Source organism: Patagioenas fasciata, chromosome 11 (genome assembly GCF_037038585.1).
Source record: "Patagioenas fasciata isolate bPatFas1 chromosome 11, bPatFas1.hap1, whole genome shotgun sequence".
In the NCBI taxonomy this organism is placed as follows: domain Eukaryota; kingdom Metazoa; phylum Chordata; class Aves; order Columbiformes; family Columbidae; genus Patagioenas; species Patagioenas fasciata.
Window position 1 is genome coordinate 20,649,687 of NC_092530.1, and position 15,482 is coordinate 20,665,168.

General features: G+C 48.5%; 1 protein-coding gene across 14 annotated transcripts in view; it reads right to left on the reverse strand.

The window, feature by feature from the left end:
• The window catches only part of MBNL3 (muscleblind like splicing regulator 3), a 92,456-nt gene extending 77,555 nt beyond the window's left edge, over positions 1-14,901 (reverse strand). For 11 of the 14 annotated variants that reach the window (XR_011740895.1, XR_011740894.1, XR_011740893.1 and 8 more), the window contains exon 1: positions 14,768-14,901. The gene's annotated coding sequence lies outside the window, so the exon portion shown is untranslated. Of the gene's footprint in view, positions 1-14,517; positions 14,651-14,767 lie in introns of those variants that run through there. The other 3 variants (XM_071813560.1, XM_071813553.1, XM_071813559.1) reach the window with 3 other exon arrangements.
• Positions 14,902-15,482: the final 581 nt, after the last annotated feature.

The following is a 15,482-nucleotide window of genomic DNA, read 5'->3' on the forward strand; positions in this document are numbered from 1 at the left end:
CAGAGGGCCGAAGCACAGCCCTTCTGTAACTCTAGTTCTTCACTGGAAAACCACCAGGGCTGGTCATGGTCCAAAGGAACTGAGGGTAATTTCCCCACTTCCTCACAGCTGAAACCGCCCAGCAGAGACAGTAGGGAAGTGAGTACTTTCCCCATAAAGTAATTCTCTATTTTTATCTTGCTAAGAAGTTTTTCATTTAGAAACTAAAACTCCTGCTTCAGGGAGAAGCCAAGCACCCTTTTCCTTTCAGATTTTTACCACAGTTTTAATCTAATCAAATCAGCCATTTTTCCACTGAAAGGAATCATCGTGGAAAAATCAGAACAGCAGACCAGCCCCTCAAGGTCTCCACGCAAGAAGTACAAATGAATTGCATTCTTGACTCTGACAGCAGCATGCTCTTTCATACTACTGTTTGCAATGTCACCCCACACCTCTGGACCCCAGGTTACCCATCCCAAATGACTGGGATCCTTGGTGTCAAAACAATTCTGAGAGCAATGTGCTCAACAGGTAAGTCAAGCAGCAGCTAGTGATCATGAACCACAGTTCTGGACACAATATGCTGCTCTACTAAAGCACAGTGCCATAGATCCTACTCTTTCCTCCTGTCTCAGTAAAGAGCCTCCAGAATCCTCAGCCACCCACACAACTGAAGGTGGGCAGGAAGACACAAGAGAGGTCAAAAGGAGCACAGAAGCGTTTTCTGAAGCAGCCTCCAGCACAGCTCAGCAATACAGCACCTGTCATCTGTACCAAGCAAGAGACCCAGACATAACCCTGTAACACAACAAAGCGAGCAGTGGGTGTTGTCTTCACAGTAGGGTTTTACAGCAAGCCAAAGACTTGTGTGCCTTCCCTTGAACAGCAGAAGAGGAAGGCTTAAGTCAGACTTCTACCCAAAAAGTCAGACTTGGGGGGAAGGGATCAGTCAGGAGACATCCATGAACTGGGGAAGAAGGGAGCAGCAGCCACAGTGCTCTGGGGCTAATGAAGAACCCAGGGACCAGGTTTTCCCTACTCCCAGGCAGGGCAAGATTGCCAAGGCCAAACCAAACTCTGCAAGGAAGGGCCACACATCTCTCCCCACTGTTATCTTTAAATACTCTTTACTCCATGGAGTTATTCTCCACCCTCCTTCCGTTTTAATCAGGCCTGACCTACAGATGTCAGCCCCATTTCAGCAAAGTCAACACAACTGCCACATCTAGGATACTGTCACAGGAAAAACCTTACTTACACTCTTGGCTGGATTCCAGAGTCTACTTCTTGGTCTAGACTTGACCTTGTTCCTCTCTGCAAGCTTAATCCTTTACCTTAAGAACACAGCAAACACAAAGGGACTCCCAATGTGGGCCTGTCTATGCTCAGTCTCCCTTTCAGCCTGCAGAGCCAGGAGACTCTTGATCACGCTGCACAAACACAAAATTACTGACAGGAGGCTCTCTCAGAACCGCATGTTCTTCAGAAACACACATATGCTCAAGAGCCAAAAAGTAAACAGAAAAAGCACCTTTATGTTCTGCAAGGTAAACCCCTACTCTAGAGCTCACCCAACAGGATGTGAACCTTCAACCAACAGTTCCCAAAGTTTTCTCAGGTGCAGCTCTGGCCTTGCACCAAAAACATAGACACATCTGATACATCCAGCTTCATCTAAAGGCTAGAACAGATTAGTTTGGGTCAGAAGGGACCTTAAAAATCATCTAGGTCTAACCCCGCTGTCATGGGTAGGAATGTCTTCCACTAGTTCAGGTTGCTCAAAGCCTCATCCAGTCTGACCTTGAGCACTTATTCATCCTTCAGCAGAAACACAAAATATCAATGTAAGATGCTAATTGAAGATGAGGGTCTTCAATCGGCTGCCATGCCATCCTCCAACAGTACCTTACCAGGCAGAGCCCAGCGACTTGCTGCAATGGTACAGTGACAGTAAGAACTCCCATACAGCTCTTCCAGTATGTCACACTTGGGACGTTACTTGATGTCCCTGCCCCGCGTGGTCAACACGCAAGAAGACACAGGCTGGAGGCAGATGGACAACAGCTTCTCCTGTCTTGACCAAACATCCTATAAACAGGGTGTCAAGACTGAGCAGGATCTGGTTCAGGTACTCTACCTTGTGACCCAAAAACCTTGACCCCAGTCACATATCAAGAGCAGTAGTGAAAATATCAACCTGCAAATGAGATATTAGCAACTAATCCGTTACCAGCTTATTCCAAGAAAGCAGCTAGCTGTGGATTCAACCTTCAGGCAACACCACAGTGTTTCCTGGCTCTCTAAGACATTTGCGCAGTGTTTTCTTTAAGTGTTTGTGGGGGATGTTCAAAACCTCAATTATCTGTATCTGACACTATGCTGAACCAACACTCTCCTGGTTCACAGGAGCTGTAAAAACAAAATCCCACCAAGGCCAGGAGGAGCCTTCAGATCAAATTCTCAGAGCTCGGTCCTTGAATGTGTGCTGCAAGAAATCCTGCACACCAATACACCTTTCATATCACAGGAGGAGGAGGAGGGGTGGGAGAATAAAAGACATGAAAAACAAGATAAAAGCCAGATCCTCAGGTAACAGAAAAATCAGAGATGCTCCCTCAGTTTACACTACCACAGATTTGAGCCAAAGGCGCTTTCAAAGTCCTTTTATGAAATATTTTAATCTGTCTTTCTATCTGCTATGAGTGCAAGCTAGGTAGTGCTTTTCAGAGAAATTATTTATTCAGTTTTACAGTGGCTAACCTGAATTTCCAGACTGCTTCAAAAGAAAAATTGAAACATCTCTTTACAAAAGGCAAGGAGCATTAGGCTTCTTCCCACTTGTTTTTCCTTTTCTTTTTTCCTGCACCCCTCACCTTATCTAATAAATAAAGAAACTATGTATCTTCCCACTGAGAAAAATGCTCTTCCCTTCACCTCCATGCCAAAAATGTGCTGACAATTTTTTAAGGTTTTTTTTTTCTGAAGCCACCCAAAGTGGAATAAATTCCTGTTCTTTTTTAAAAAATTGATTTTTCAGTTAAGTCATCTACTTGAAAAAAATTGCTGGCTGCACCCTTACAACCCAGAACAAACCCAAAAAAAGCTGCAAGTGTGGCATTACCACTGGTTTGCAATTAGTGGGGCACCCTACAAAAAACACCCATGCTCAAAAGCAAATCACAGCTCAGTGGAAGTAGCCACACTGTTGCATGGACCACCTCAAGGTTACTTCCTAGATTAGAGAACAGAAAGTAGCAGCACAAAGCTTAAATTAAATAAAACTGAAGCTCTAATCCAAATCCATCAAAATAAGGCCCAGTTCCAGAAGATCTGGACTCACCAGGACGCGCTTCCAGGGGAGGTGTCCTGGGGACAGGGAGCTCTGGTGGCACACAGCGACCCGCACCAAGATGTCTCCTATGTGCCCGCTGCGGGGCAAGCAATGTCACACACAGCGAGTCCGGTTTATGGCAAGGTTTAAGGCCCTTACAGCTACGTTTCATCACAAGTAAGCTCTAATTCTGGAATGCAGAGGGCAGACGTGCATTTTCTTATGTGGAGATGCCCTCTACTCAACCCAGCTTCACTTACGCGAGGCTGTGATTAGGGGATTCAGGTCATGAGCAAGCAGATCTCACGCTTTAATTCTCTCTCTCTCGGTTGCCTGAATCTCCAGGATGAGCAACATCACATTCTTCCAGAAACATAAGCAAACTTGCGTGCGGCAGGTCTCTCCCTCAGAACAGGGAGATGCATGAAGTCGATCGTGACAGCCTCCCACCCAATGGAGCTGGAGGCTGCTGCTGTGCCTTGCCACTCTCTCCCCATGTTAAAGGCTCAAACAACAATCCTAAAGCCAGTCTTACCTCTTTGTCTCCACAAACCAGCTAAAATTACTACATCAAGTGTACCAAAACTGTTGCATTTTTATCCCCTCTCCAGTACCCCTAGCTGAAGATGTACATTCAAAAATACAGCAGCCTGCACACCCTCTCATTCTCCTAGCTGGCCGGCTTCCCCCCAAGCTCACCCTGCTGAGAACCACTTTGGCAACATACAGGTTTAAGACCATCCTAAATACACCCACGTACCCAGCACCAGGCTGTAGCCCCAGTTTCATCCTCCTGTAAGCATCACACAGGGTCAGATCCCTGCTAAGCGATCTGAGACTGCAGTAACACAATTCTCACACTGCTATTTATTTGTGGCAGCTTTCACTACATGCAGATGCTGTCCAAAACTATACAAAAAAAACCAAAAACGAAAAAAAATTGTGCTCTTAGAAGCTTACAGTCTAAAAGCAGAGGTCAGGAGAAACACTGTTCTTATTAATGCAGTTCTATCAGAAGCAGATTATGGCTAATAACACAAAGATTACTGACATCAAATGAATTTTTTACCTTCTTCCCAGTATCACGCCTATTTGTAGTCAGCTTTACTTTCTGCCTATCACAAAGATTGTTATATTGGGACTATAATCACCATCATGGACTTTCCCCCTGCAGTTTTGTTGTACTGGGTATCTTAAAAAAAAAAAAAAAAAAGAAAAGAAAAATAAAAGAAAAATAAAAGGCATTTGTAGTGTTATTTTAACAACCATCCTACATCCTAGCTTTTTTTTTTTTTTTCAAGGTAATTGCTGCATAACTCTGTGAACAAGTTTTGCAAATGCTGGTCAGCCCAGGGCTCTGCTGGGCAGAGGGGACCCAACAGTGCTCCCCAGCCTGGGCACGTCACAGCATCAGTGATCAGTGCACGTCACGGGCAAAACGGACCAGCAAACATCTGTCACTAGTGATCAAAATTCAATTTTAAACTTGGGTTGCTCCTCGCAAACATTCAGACTCAAACTGAAGAAAGAGCTCTGCACTACCTCTCTAGGAATTAAATGTTTTTAAAGTAGCACTAGCAAACTGAAGGTGGAGCACAGTAACAGGAGCAAAGTCAGCCACATATCCACTCTCAGGAAGAAAAACTCCTTCTGAAACTAGAAAGTTCCAGTTCAGCTGTAGGATCCCTCTCTCCAAACATCCTACGGACAAAGCCATCAGTTAAGCAAATCACCAGCCACGGTTTGCTAGTGAACATCATGAATGTTGCCGCTAAAAGCTTCTCACACATTTGCATGTACGTTTTACTGAAAGAAAAAACTCCACCACAAACTGAGAATTCTTGCCTGTCAGCCCTAAACCTGCAGTGCTTGGCTGGGCTGCATCTCCAAGCTCCAGCCTTCCCAGTTTGTTCTCTTGGTCCTTGCATCGAGAAGACAAGCCAACATATCCCCAAGCCTACAGAGCAGGTATCAGCAGGCAGTTATTTGAAATAAGTTTGGGGTGAATTACCATAGCACAGGATCAGCCCATCTCAACTGTCCAGTCCTCCTGTTTCAAAAATGGAGTTACTGCTGGTGAAAGGCACCTGCTTTAGCTCACAGCCTTATGCAATCGCTGTATTAAGCATTACTTTTATTAATCAGTACATAACTATAATAGTTAGCATTTTATTGAATTAAAAAACCTCAGCACCTTGGCAAACGGCCTTCAGTGATGGGCTGAGCCCCACCTATGCAGACGCTCTTCTGCAGGCCTGGGCATCCTCCAGCTCCGATTTCACCATTTCCAGCTGACCCAAGCAGAGGCTGGATCGGCCAGGGCAGCTCTGCCCTCTGCCTCGGCCAGGACAAGCATTCACAAGATCAAGCACAAGGCAGAGGAATGAGGACAGCAGTAGGGAGGGAAGAGAGTGTACCTTTCAGTGCCAAAACCCATGTGAAGGGCATGAAACTGGAGGCTTAACTCCTAATGGCACCCATGGAGGTCAAGGGCACTTGGCACAGCCCACAAGCCTGAGCAGCCAAGGGCTCTGCCTCAGCAATGTCCCTCTCTCAAGAGGCTTCCACAATTCCCCCAAATACACAGGTTCCCCACCAGTCTGCACTAAAAGTCATATACATTAGAAACACACAGGAAGAACTGGGTGCAGATCCTATTATAGGGATGAATCCCACAGCATCGTGCAACCAAACACTCTTCCCATCCAGAAGTTGCCAGGTTCTGTATCCCCTAGGTTGGCTGAGCAGGTGGAGATGCTCCTAGACCTGGAGGACAAACTGCTTCTCATGTAATCTGGCATGCAAAATGATGTAATCACTAAGGACATCTAGGACACACTCTACAGTTGGGCTGAATTTACAAATAACAATATCACTAGAGGAACACAATGGTGGCACCATACAGAAAATAAATCTGTTGTTAGATGCACCAGAAACTTCCCTGTACTTTATGAATGGATCTCAGGGGCTTGTCAGAAGGACAACTTTCCACCTAACATAGGACACAGAATTAAATTGCCTTTCAGCAGCAGCATTCTCATTCCAACCTTGGTATCTGAGCACCAACTACTGAATGAGTCATATTACAACACAGTCACCAGAACTGGAAAGTCCCCAACCCAGCAGGTCTCCCGCTTCAGCAAAGCTGATATAACCTCATGCAGAATCTGCCCTATATGCCCTCCTCATCTCCTCAGTCTCAGAAGAAACGTGAATCATAACTACTCAACTGACTTCCTCGGTCAGATACAACACCAGCATCTGGAGGATTCAGAGAAAGAAGAACAGGCCACCTGTAACCCTACCGATGGCTCCATGCTACTGTTTCTTTTTTGTACCTCAAAAATAACTTTACTGAAATGTATCTGAAGATGTAACACAAGCCCCCTGAGCCAGCGCTGCTCATTACAATTTATTTAAAAACAATCCCATTGATACCTGCTGTGGCTATAAAAAGATCTATCCATCCTGACTTGCTGACCGCAGACAGGGTAGAAGATCCTACAACTGAGCGATTCGATGAAGAAGAACGAACAGCACCAATGAATTTTAACCAGGTTTTGGGGAGAGAAACCTGACGCCCTTTTCATGCTCAGCCCAGCCAGGGAAGAGCCCAACCCTCTCTCCTCCATCGGTTTTGCATCTTATGGCCCACAGTAACACTTTTGCATGCTGTGGACTAACCCAGCGCTCTGGAGACCAACTCCCAGCAGCCAGCCGTGGCTCAGCACAGGTGATGCTCTTTTGCAGGAGCCAGTTTTCCTTTATGGGGCAGGTTTTCCCATCAGCAAGCCAGGGGCATTTGGCAGCTTGCCACTCCAGCCTTTAGGACCAATTTAAGGACCAGTCCATCAACCCACACAACATCCCCTCCTGGCATCACAGCCCTGCGCAGCACAACCACCACTACCTCTCCACGCAGGCCCAGGACCTTCCACCAAAAGATCACCAAACATTAATAAACTAAGTCTCAGCATCATCCCCTGGTCACCAAGGACTGCAGAAGCAGACTCAGGTGTCCCCATCTCCCTGTGAGCTTGCAGAGGAACCAGCCAAGGCAGCCAGGCCTGCCAGCTCCCTCCCCCTGCTCAGCCACAGGCCTGCCACCTATTTCAAGGGCTTATTCCAAAACAGAAAGAAAAACAAACATAAAAAATAAATAAATAAAGGCATCACACCAAAATCCAGCACAACTTTCTGTTTTCCCTGAAAAGCAGGTCTGTGCAACAAAAAAGGTACTAATAAAGGTTTCACCATCCAAATTAAAAGTCAAAGGCAGCAACAAAGTCTCTGAAATATAAGAAAGATGTTGTGCACAGAGTGAAATTTATTGCTGCCTTGCAGAATGTAGCCAAACATCTTAATATGGAAAAACACCGCTACTTTTGACCCAAATAGATTGGGAACAGGAAGTAAAAGCAAATTACCCATCTGCGGCCTCCCCATGCTACGAGCAGCAGCAGCAAAAACAGTGTTTCCTGCCCACACTCGCCCCGTCCACGGCCACCTGAGTCCGCACGCTGTTTGCCCAGGGTCAGCCCCACCTGAACCAGTCAAAGTTTGTTATTAGAGCTCTCGAAGGCAAGATCAAACCTTTATCAAAGGGGAATCAGCTGGGGAGAGCCAGGGAAACAGACTGTAGGAACCACCCCAAAATGCTGCAGCCATTTGCAAACCCTACAGGGCCAAGCTCCCCTGCAAGGGGATTCCCCCTGTCTGTGGCTCTCTTGATCTTCACCAGCCAAATTCCTGAGTCAGGACAGGCATATTTCAGGAGTTAATTCTGGGCTTACTCCATCACAACTAGCAAACCCTGAAAAATTAAGTCAAGCCTCAATTGCCTTAAAACATAATTGCATTTCTTTTAAATAATAGTTTTGCATTACTTCATTTTTTGTTTATGTTTTGAGCTTCTGCATATTATAGCCCAATTGTATTTTCAAGCTTTCATTCGCAGCTACAGGAATAACCCAAAAGACATACAGATGAGCTAATTTTCAAATCATCACTTGGGTAAGGAGCTGGAGATTTTTAAAAAGTGACTGATAGACCAAGGGACCAGCAAGACCAAAAAAACCCAAATAAAACAAAACACATGAAAAACTGACAGCCCAGCATCTCTTTTGCTAAAACTGGTAACTCAGTGCCAGAGAGAACGGCTTTAAGACCCTAGCAGAGCAAACACTGAATATCACACATGTGACACAAAATGTTTTTTACATAAACACTATACACTAAATAGCAGCTCGGAAATAGATATTTTCATTAAAACTTTGCTTTCATAAAATCCTATAAGCATCATTTTTACTAGCTTGAGCAGATTCTTCCTACAAGATTTTAAAAGTTTACATGCCAGGTATAAAATACTTCATAAAGCAGAATAAGATTTTTGACTTGCATTAATTCTTTAAAAAAAAAAAAAAAAGGCAAATTACAGCCATTAGTACAACATTGCCTTCACAGCAGATTAATGCCAGCATTACCGAAAGCAAAATAGCAACATTTCACTCAACAACACTTCTGGGTAATACAGACATCTGCAGAACCAAGGGAAAAAAAAAAGGCACATAAACATGCACAGCCACACATTTTGTGCATTACCATCCAAGACTTTTACAAGGACGGATGTTTTGTGCCACTGTTTTGCAAGAAAATGCTGTGAGCGTGCTCACAAATTCGCTCTCCTGCATGCAGCAAGCTCCAGTCCTACCTCATATTCTTTTAAATCCGTCACCTTCATGCTCCTAAATGCTGCTTTGGCAGAGGGGTTGCACTGTGAGGAAGGAAACCCCGCCCTGCACCCCCATAATCATGCTGCACGAAAACCTCCCTCTGCCCCAGAAAAAAAAAAATCCAAGTTTATCACGCCGAGGAAAAAACAATAAGTGGGAGTCCTAAAAGGCAGTCAGAAGTGCCGCCAAAAAATCAGAGCTCTTTCCCAAAAAAAGGCCCTCCCTTAGGAACCCTGCCAGTCAAACCCGATCACGAGGCTGTTTTCCGAGGGTGAATAGAGTTCTTATTGACACAGCTTATGTCTGCAGCATGCAGCCCTCCGCAAGGCTTTCAAGAGCCGATCGGATTACACAGACACATTCTCTCGGATTTTATGCATTCAGAAGCCCTCAGACATAAAAAACTCGGCTCCAAAGGCCCCTGTTTTTTCAGCTTACTATTGGCCTACGTGGTTTTATGAAAAAAGTATATATATACATATATATATACACACACATTAAAAGGGCAGGGAAAGAGATCCTGGCACCTTTATTTGGGCTTCAGAGGACCTCACCCTTGCTGAGCAGGGCCATATAATTTGGAGGCCAAGCCACAGATTTGCTCCATGTGAGTAATAGGAGACAACTCATTCCCATGGTGGGTACTTAGCATCGGGATGGGAGAAGGGAAAAAATAAATATCTGCTGACACCACTTAAAATGGGGGAAGATAACATTGCTCTAGGTAGACAATCCTTCCTGGAAGATGGCACAGAAAAAGGGGAGGATACACACCTTTTAAAAGAACACGCACTGCCGTAGCTTAGCAGGAAAGAGGTGCCCAAATGCAAAAGCATCGCAAGCACAGATTCAGGCAAATCATACACAGGAACCTAGAGAGAAAACAAGCTAAAAGGATCCATTTATACCATTTCTATATTTAGCAAGCACAAGGAGGAACTCCATTCCAGAAGCAGACACATGTACAAAGTCAGAGGTATCTGTGATGCTGCATTAAAGGTGAAGAGAAAATTACAAAATGTTTTGTTATTATAAACGCTCCAGCTTAAAGACTGCACTTCAGTAAGAGAAACATGTCTGTGCTTCCACTGTAGGACAAATGAGGACCTGAACGTTGCCCTAGAGAAGGATGTGTGCACTGCCCAGAGGTCTGGAATACACTGATTAAAAAGAAACTCACAGAACAGTCTAACAAGCAAACCAGTGCATTATGCATGAGTAACTGGTTCCCCGTCACCTCAAAGGAAACAACTCCTGCATCAACTCATCCATGCTGAATTGAAACTTCTCACTGAAATATTACATACAGCAAATAGCAAATCGAGCAAGCTTGAGCTTCAGAGCTTTTAAGGGATTTTAAGAGCAAACACACACAGCTCAATACAGACATCCTCTCCCCGCTGCTTCCAGGCTCAGATCACTCCCCATTTAAGTGTTTCTATCATGTTGCAAAAGGGTTTTTTTTTCCACATTTGCTTGGAGGATAGACCTTGGTAACCCAAATGTGGGGTGCCATGGCTGTCTGCAGAGACAGTTCTCCTTTGGTTGGACATTTACACTGTGTTTTTAGAGCACAGTTCCTATGATTGCCTTTAGAAACTGAGATCTAAGCAAACTCCACTTTTTAATGCACAGCCTCCCTCTCAGCGCGCAGCCTCATGTTTCTAGTACTCATTTGTGTTTCCACACGTGATTTCTAGTATGTTCATGGTCAGAAAAGCCTGCTCCTATGAAGGGTGTGCACTCTTTCCCAACACGCCTGAGTCACACCATGGTTTGCTCCACTGCGAAAGCCAAGCTCTCACCACCAGCACGGCAGGGTGTCCTGCTGCAGGCATCAGTCACCAAATCCTGACGGCAGATTCATTATCATCATCACCTGTGTCTGCACTAGCCACAAAGAAAAATCATCATTTGCTTTCAGGCTCCTGACTAAGCTGCGGGCACTGGTGACTAGGAAAGCCACAGTTTGACTTGGGCATGAAGAAAGATAAATTTGCAACACATTAGCAACGCAGTTTTGCTGTCAGTTTAGCTCAGCATAACCCAGTGCTGCTAATAAAATCAGCAACTCGGCCTCATCCTGCCCTGCCTGTGCACCCCAAGTCCTTGTGCCAACACAACTGTCTCTGTGGCCACATGGAGAAGCAAACCAAGGAAGCAGTGGTGGCTAAAATGAGCATTGCTTTATTTCTTGTTATTCTACAAGGTTACTCTTAATCCAAAAAGACTGTGCAGAGATTGGATCAAAGGACTAAAAACAGTACCACTTTTTCCACCATAGTACAAGCTTCAAAACTGATTTGCAAGCTATACTGTCAAAGGTAAGAAAGCCAACCTCCCCCACTTTGCAGTCACTAGTTTTTAAGTCCCACTCTGAGATTCCCTTAATCACACAGAACAGCCTCTCAAAACATCACTTCTAGTGGCAACACAAGTGTAAAACTCTAAGGTCCACATATTCATCTCGCCAAGGCAAGCCAAAGCCCAGGAGAAAACTTCTAGGCCTGTGAAAATCCAAGAACAACATTTAAGCCTCATGCTAACCATTCCCCAACACAGAAAGAGGCAGCAGAGGAGGCCACTGCTGCTCACAAACTGGAATTGGGCACAAAAAACATTTGAAAATCCTATACATGGATGCAACGCCCCACCTACATCACTGCCCAGCACCCCTTCTCATCAGTGACCTCCCTGCAGCACATGGACCAGTACCAGGAGGGAGGAATGGCAGCCCAGGTCCACTCCCGCAATCTCTGTGGGGATCCCTCACTGCCCCATGGCAGTGGAAAGGATGCGGCACCCTGACTTTTCCCGACCTGGCCAGATGCTGCAGCAGGCTGAGCAGCACAGAGGTTACAGCACCAAGGGGCTAACTGCCTCACTGACCACCAGGTCTGCTTTGCACCCTTGTTAGTACAACCCAAACCACGCAGAAGATTGCACCAGACCCACTAACAGACATACAGCTGTACAGAGGCTGAACCAGGTGCATATGTAAAAATCAACTGCTTCTGGCTGACTGCGCCCAAGAGCAGACTGCACCTTCTCCTGCTGTAAGTGCATCCCATAATACCTAGAAGGTTCTGCACAGTCCATTGTCTTTCAAAGAGAAACACTCAAATGCTGAAATAGCTCTCAAACTTTTCTGGGCCATCACTACTTTAAAATGACTTCATTTAAATATGTACCATGCCTATATATATGCACACGCATACGCCAAGGGAAATTAGCATCCGTGAGGAGGGCTGGTGCCCACACACCGTACCTCGGCACAGCCTCCCCGCTCTGCCTGGGCACGACAGAACCACCACAGCCCTGCACCAGAACAACCCTACGGCAAACCAGAGCTGCTCCAGGATCCTGCCCCACTGGCAGGAGCACTGGAAAGACCACAGCCTGCGGGCTTTCTACCAGACCACTTGCTAACACACATCTTCTTGGGGTATAGAAAGCAGTGGGGGCAGGGAAGTTTTAAGACCAAATTACAGAGTCCTTTTAAATCCTTCAGTTCTGCACAAAACTGAACCTCTAAGTCCTTCCTTCAGGAGTTTCCCCCCAGCCCCAGGGCTGAGATGCACATTTTGGACCTTCATTAGCAAATAACACTCCAAGGAGCAGGACTGTGCCATGTAAGGTATTTCTTCAACCTGGAGAGCAGCACCATTGCAGCCTCCACATACTACCTTAAAAGCAAAATACCCGTAAGGAGGACCCATAGGGGGAAAATGCCTCTGCAGCCCCATGGAAGCTGCTGTATGGAAATTTTAACTGCATTACTTCTGCTTCTGCATAATCCCAGGAGAACTACCTTAATTGAGACTGCTCCAACTCAGACACTCGATAGTTTCAACATGGTATAGACTATTACCTCGCTCTAATTACAGGATCACGTTACATGTCCAACAACTGCTGCAATTTAGTCTTGCCTGATACATCCCAGCTCAAAATTGCTCACCCCATCTCTCCCATACTTTTTGGCATCCTTTGAATAAAGGCAGGGATACCTAGCAACATTTCAGCATCTGACACATATGCAACCCAAGCCCCCAAAAAGTAGTCATTATTTCCTGGCGATAACAAAAGCAACTACTTTCAAAATGCAAACAAACTAGCTTTAGGCAAATAGCACAGACACAACACTACTGCTCACACACTTGTCTGTGCAAACGCATTACAGGGTTACTGCTAACAACCACCACTGCACAATACCACGGATTCGCACGATGCTCCCCGAGCTAGGTGTTGATCTTGCACAGAGCCCATCCATGCAGGAAAGGGCTTTTCAGAGAATCAGAAGCTGCAGGATTAGGCCCTCAGAGTTTCACTGCCTCAAAGGCAGGGGACGTTCCTTACAGCAGTGCACATCTTGCCTTTGAGCTCAAAACGGCATTCACAGCTCCCGCTGCCATGAAAGGGAAAGGTTTTCTCCCTGCAACCGTTTCCCTGCGCCTGAGCCGAATGCTAACAGGTCTCTTACTTGCATCTCACCCCACCACCACCGCCTCATGCTCTACAGGGGAGTATTTTGTTCCCCGAGCGGACAAGCTGTCCGGTCATCACTCCACGATGATTCAGCAAGGGGGTGGCTCCCCGTTGGAAGGCACACCTACTGCAAACTGTCATACCACGGGGCTGGCTGAAAATGGGAGAAGTTGCTCTATCTATCATGGCTGCACTTTCCGAAATGCATAGACCTGGCCTGGTAGGGTCGAGGGGAGCAAGGCTGGAAGGGGGGTGTTCCATCTGCAGGCACATGGGAATAATTCAAGAAATATCTCAAGGTTTCTAACTACGGCACAAATACATAAGGAGAAAAAAAAAAAAGCCAGACAGTTTCGGAGCCAGCATCAACTTCGCCAGGCTGTGTTCTTTGTTTCTAGGCAGACTCCAGTGCGGTGGCAAGAACGAACAAATGCGCATGTCTTCATAAGAGTCCAAAAAAAAAAAAAAAAAAAAAGAAGAAAAATGCCCCCTCCCCTGTGACCGCGGTAGCGTTAGGGGAGTCCTGCAGACACTTCGTGCCGCTTTTTTCACAAGTCAGGTCCGCTTCCACCCTGTCCTGAGCAGGCGTTTCGCTACGCTACGGGGCGTTCGCGGGTAAGACAGCGCCTGGAACACTTTCGCTGCAAACATTAGTTCTGGTGCGGGTTTGGTTTTTTCTAAAGAACGAAACGACACCCCGGCAATGCACCGCGACGCGCCGGGCCCCCTCCGCTAGACGCTCCCTCAGCCGGCGGAGCGGAGCGGGGCCGCGGCCAGCCCGCCGCTGGCAGACAAAGGAGCCGCGCCGGCACCCCCGGCCGGCCCGCCGCCTCTCCCGGGACACCCGCCAGCGGCCGCCGAGCTCCCGGCCCCGGGATGTGCCCCCGCCGCCGCCACACACACGCCCCCGTCCCCCCTCCCCGGGGCGCGCCGGACCCGTCCCCGCTCGCCCCGCGGCTCGGCGGGGGCAGCCGGGCCCGGCCTTACCTCAGCAGCAGCGGCGCTCGCAGCAGCGGGCGGCCGCACCGTGCCACGCGCCGCACGGGGCGAGCCACGGGGGCCGGTTTAGCGCGGGGGCCGGCTGCGCGCCGCCATTTTAACGCCTCCCGCCCGCCCTCCGCCCCCTACGCGCCCTCCTCCCCCCCCCGCTTCCCCGCGGCTGGCCGCCACGCGTGGCGTGGAAATGCCACTCAGTGTCCCCCTCCCCCCCCTTCCTCCGCCCCGCCGCCGCCGTTACATTGACGCAGCAGCTCCCGGTCGCCGGGCGCGCCGTGGCGGAGCTAGCAGGGCAGCAGCAGCCGCCGCTGTCGTGGCCCCTCCGCCGCCGCCTCCCGCCGCCGGGCGCACATGGTACGCTCCGGGGCCGCGCCGCGCCCCGCCGGCCGCGCGCGCCGCCGCGCCGCCTGGCTGCTGCCATGGCAACCGGCCGGCCGCGCCGAGCGGGCTCGACCCGGCGCCCGCCCGCCCGCTCCGCCAGGCCCGGCGTACCCGCCGCCGGTGCGGGGCGAGCGGCGGCCCACCCGTGCAGCGGCGCTCCCGGGCCCCGCGGGAGGGTCTCCTGATGGGTGTCGCCTCTTCGGGCTCCCGGACAGCTTCTCCCGCAGCTGCGGGGTTGACGCCGCCGCCCGCGCCGGCGCGACACGGGCACCGGCCGGCGCACCGGAGGGGAAACCGGGCCCAGCACCCGCACCTCTTCCCGGCCGCAGGACCCCAAAGCTACCGCTGCACCTTCCCCGCTCCCCCCGTGGCCACCCTGTCCCCAAAGCCACCACCGCAGCCACGTGCTGAGGGCCTGTATCCCCGCTGTCCTCAAAGACACCATCACACCTCCTCGCTGTGTCCCCACTGTCCCCAAAACGACCGTCACATCCCCCCAGCTGTGCCCACCCTAATCTCCAAAGCCATCATCGCATCCCCTCACTGAAGGGCCGTGTCCCCTCTGTCCCCCAAGA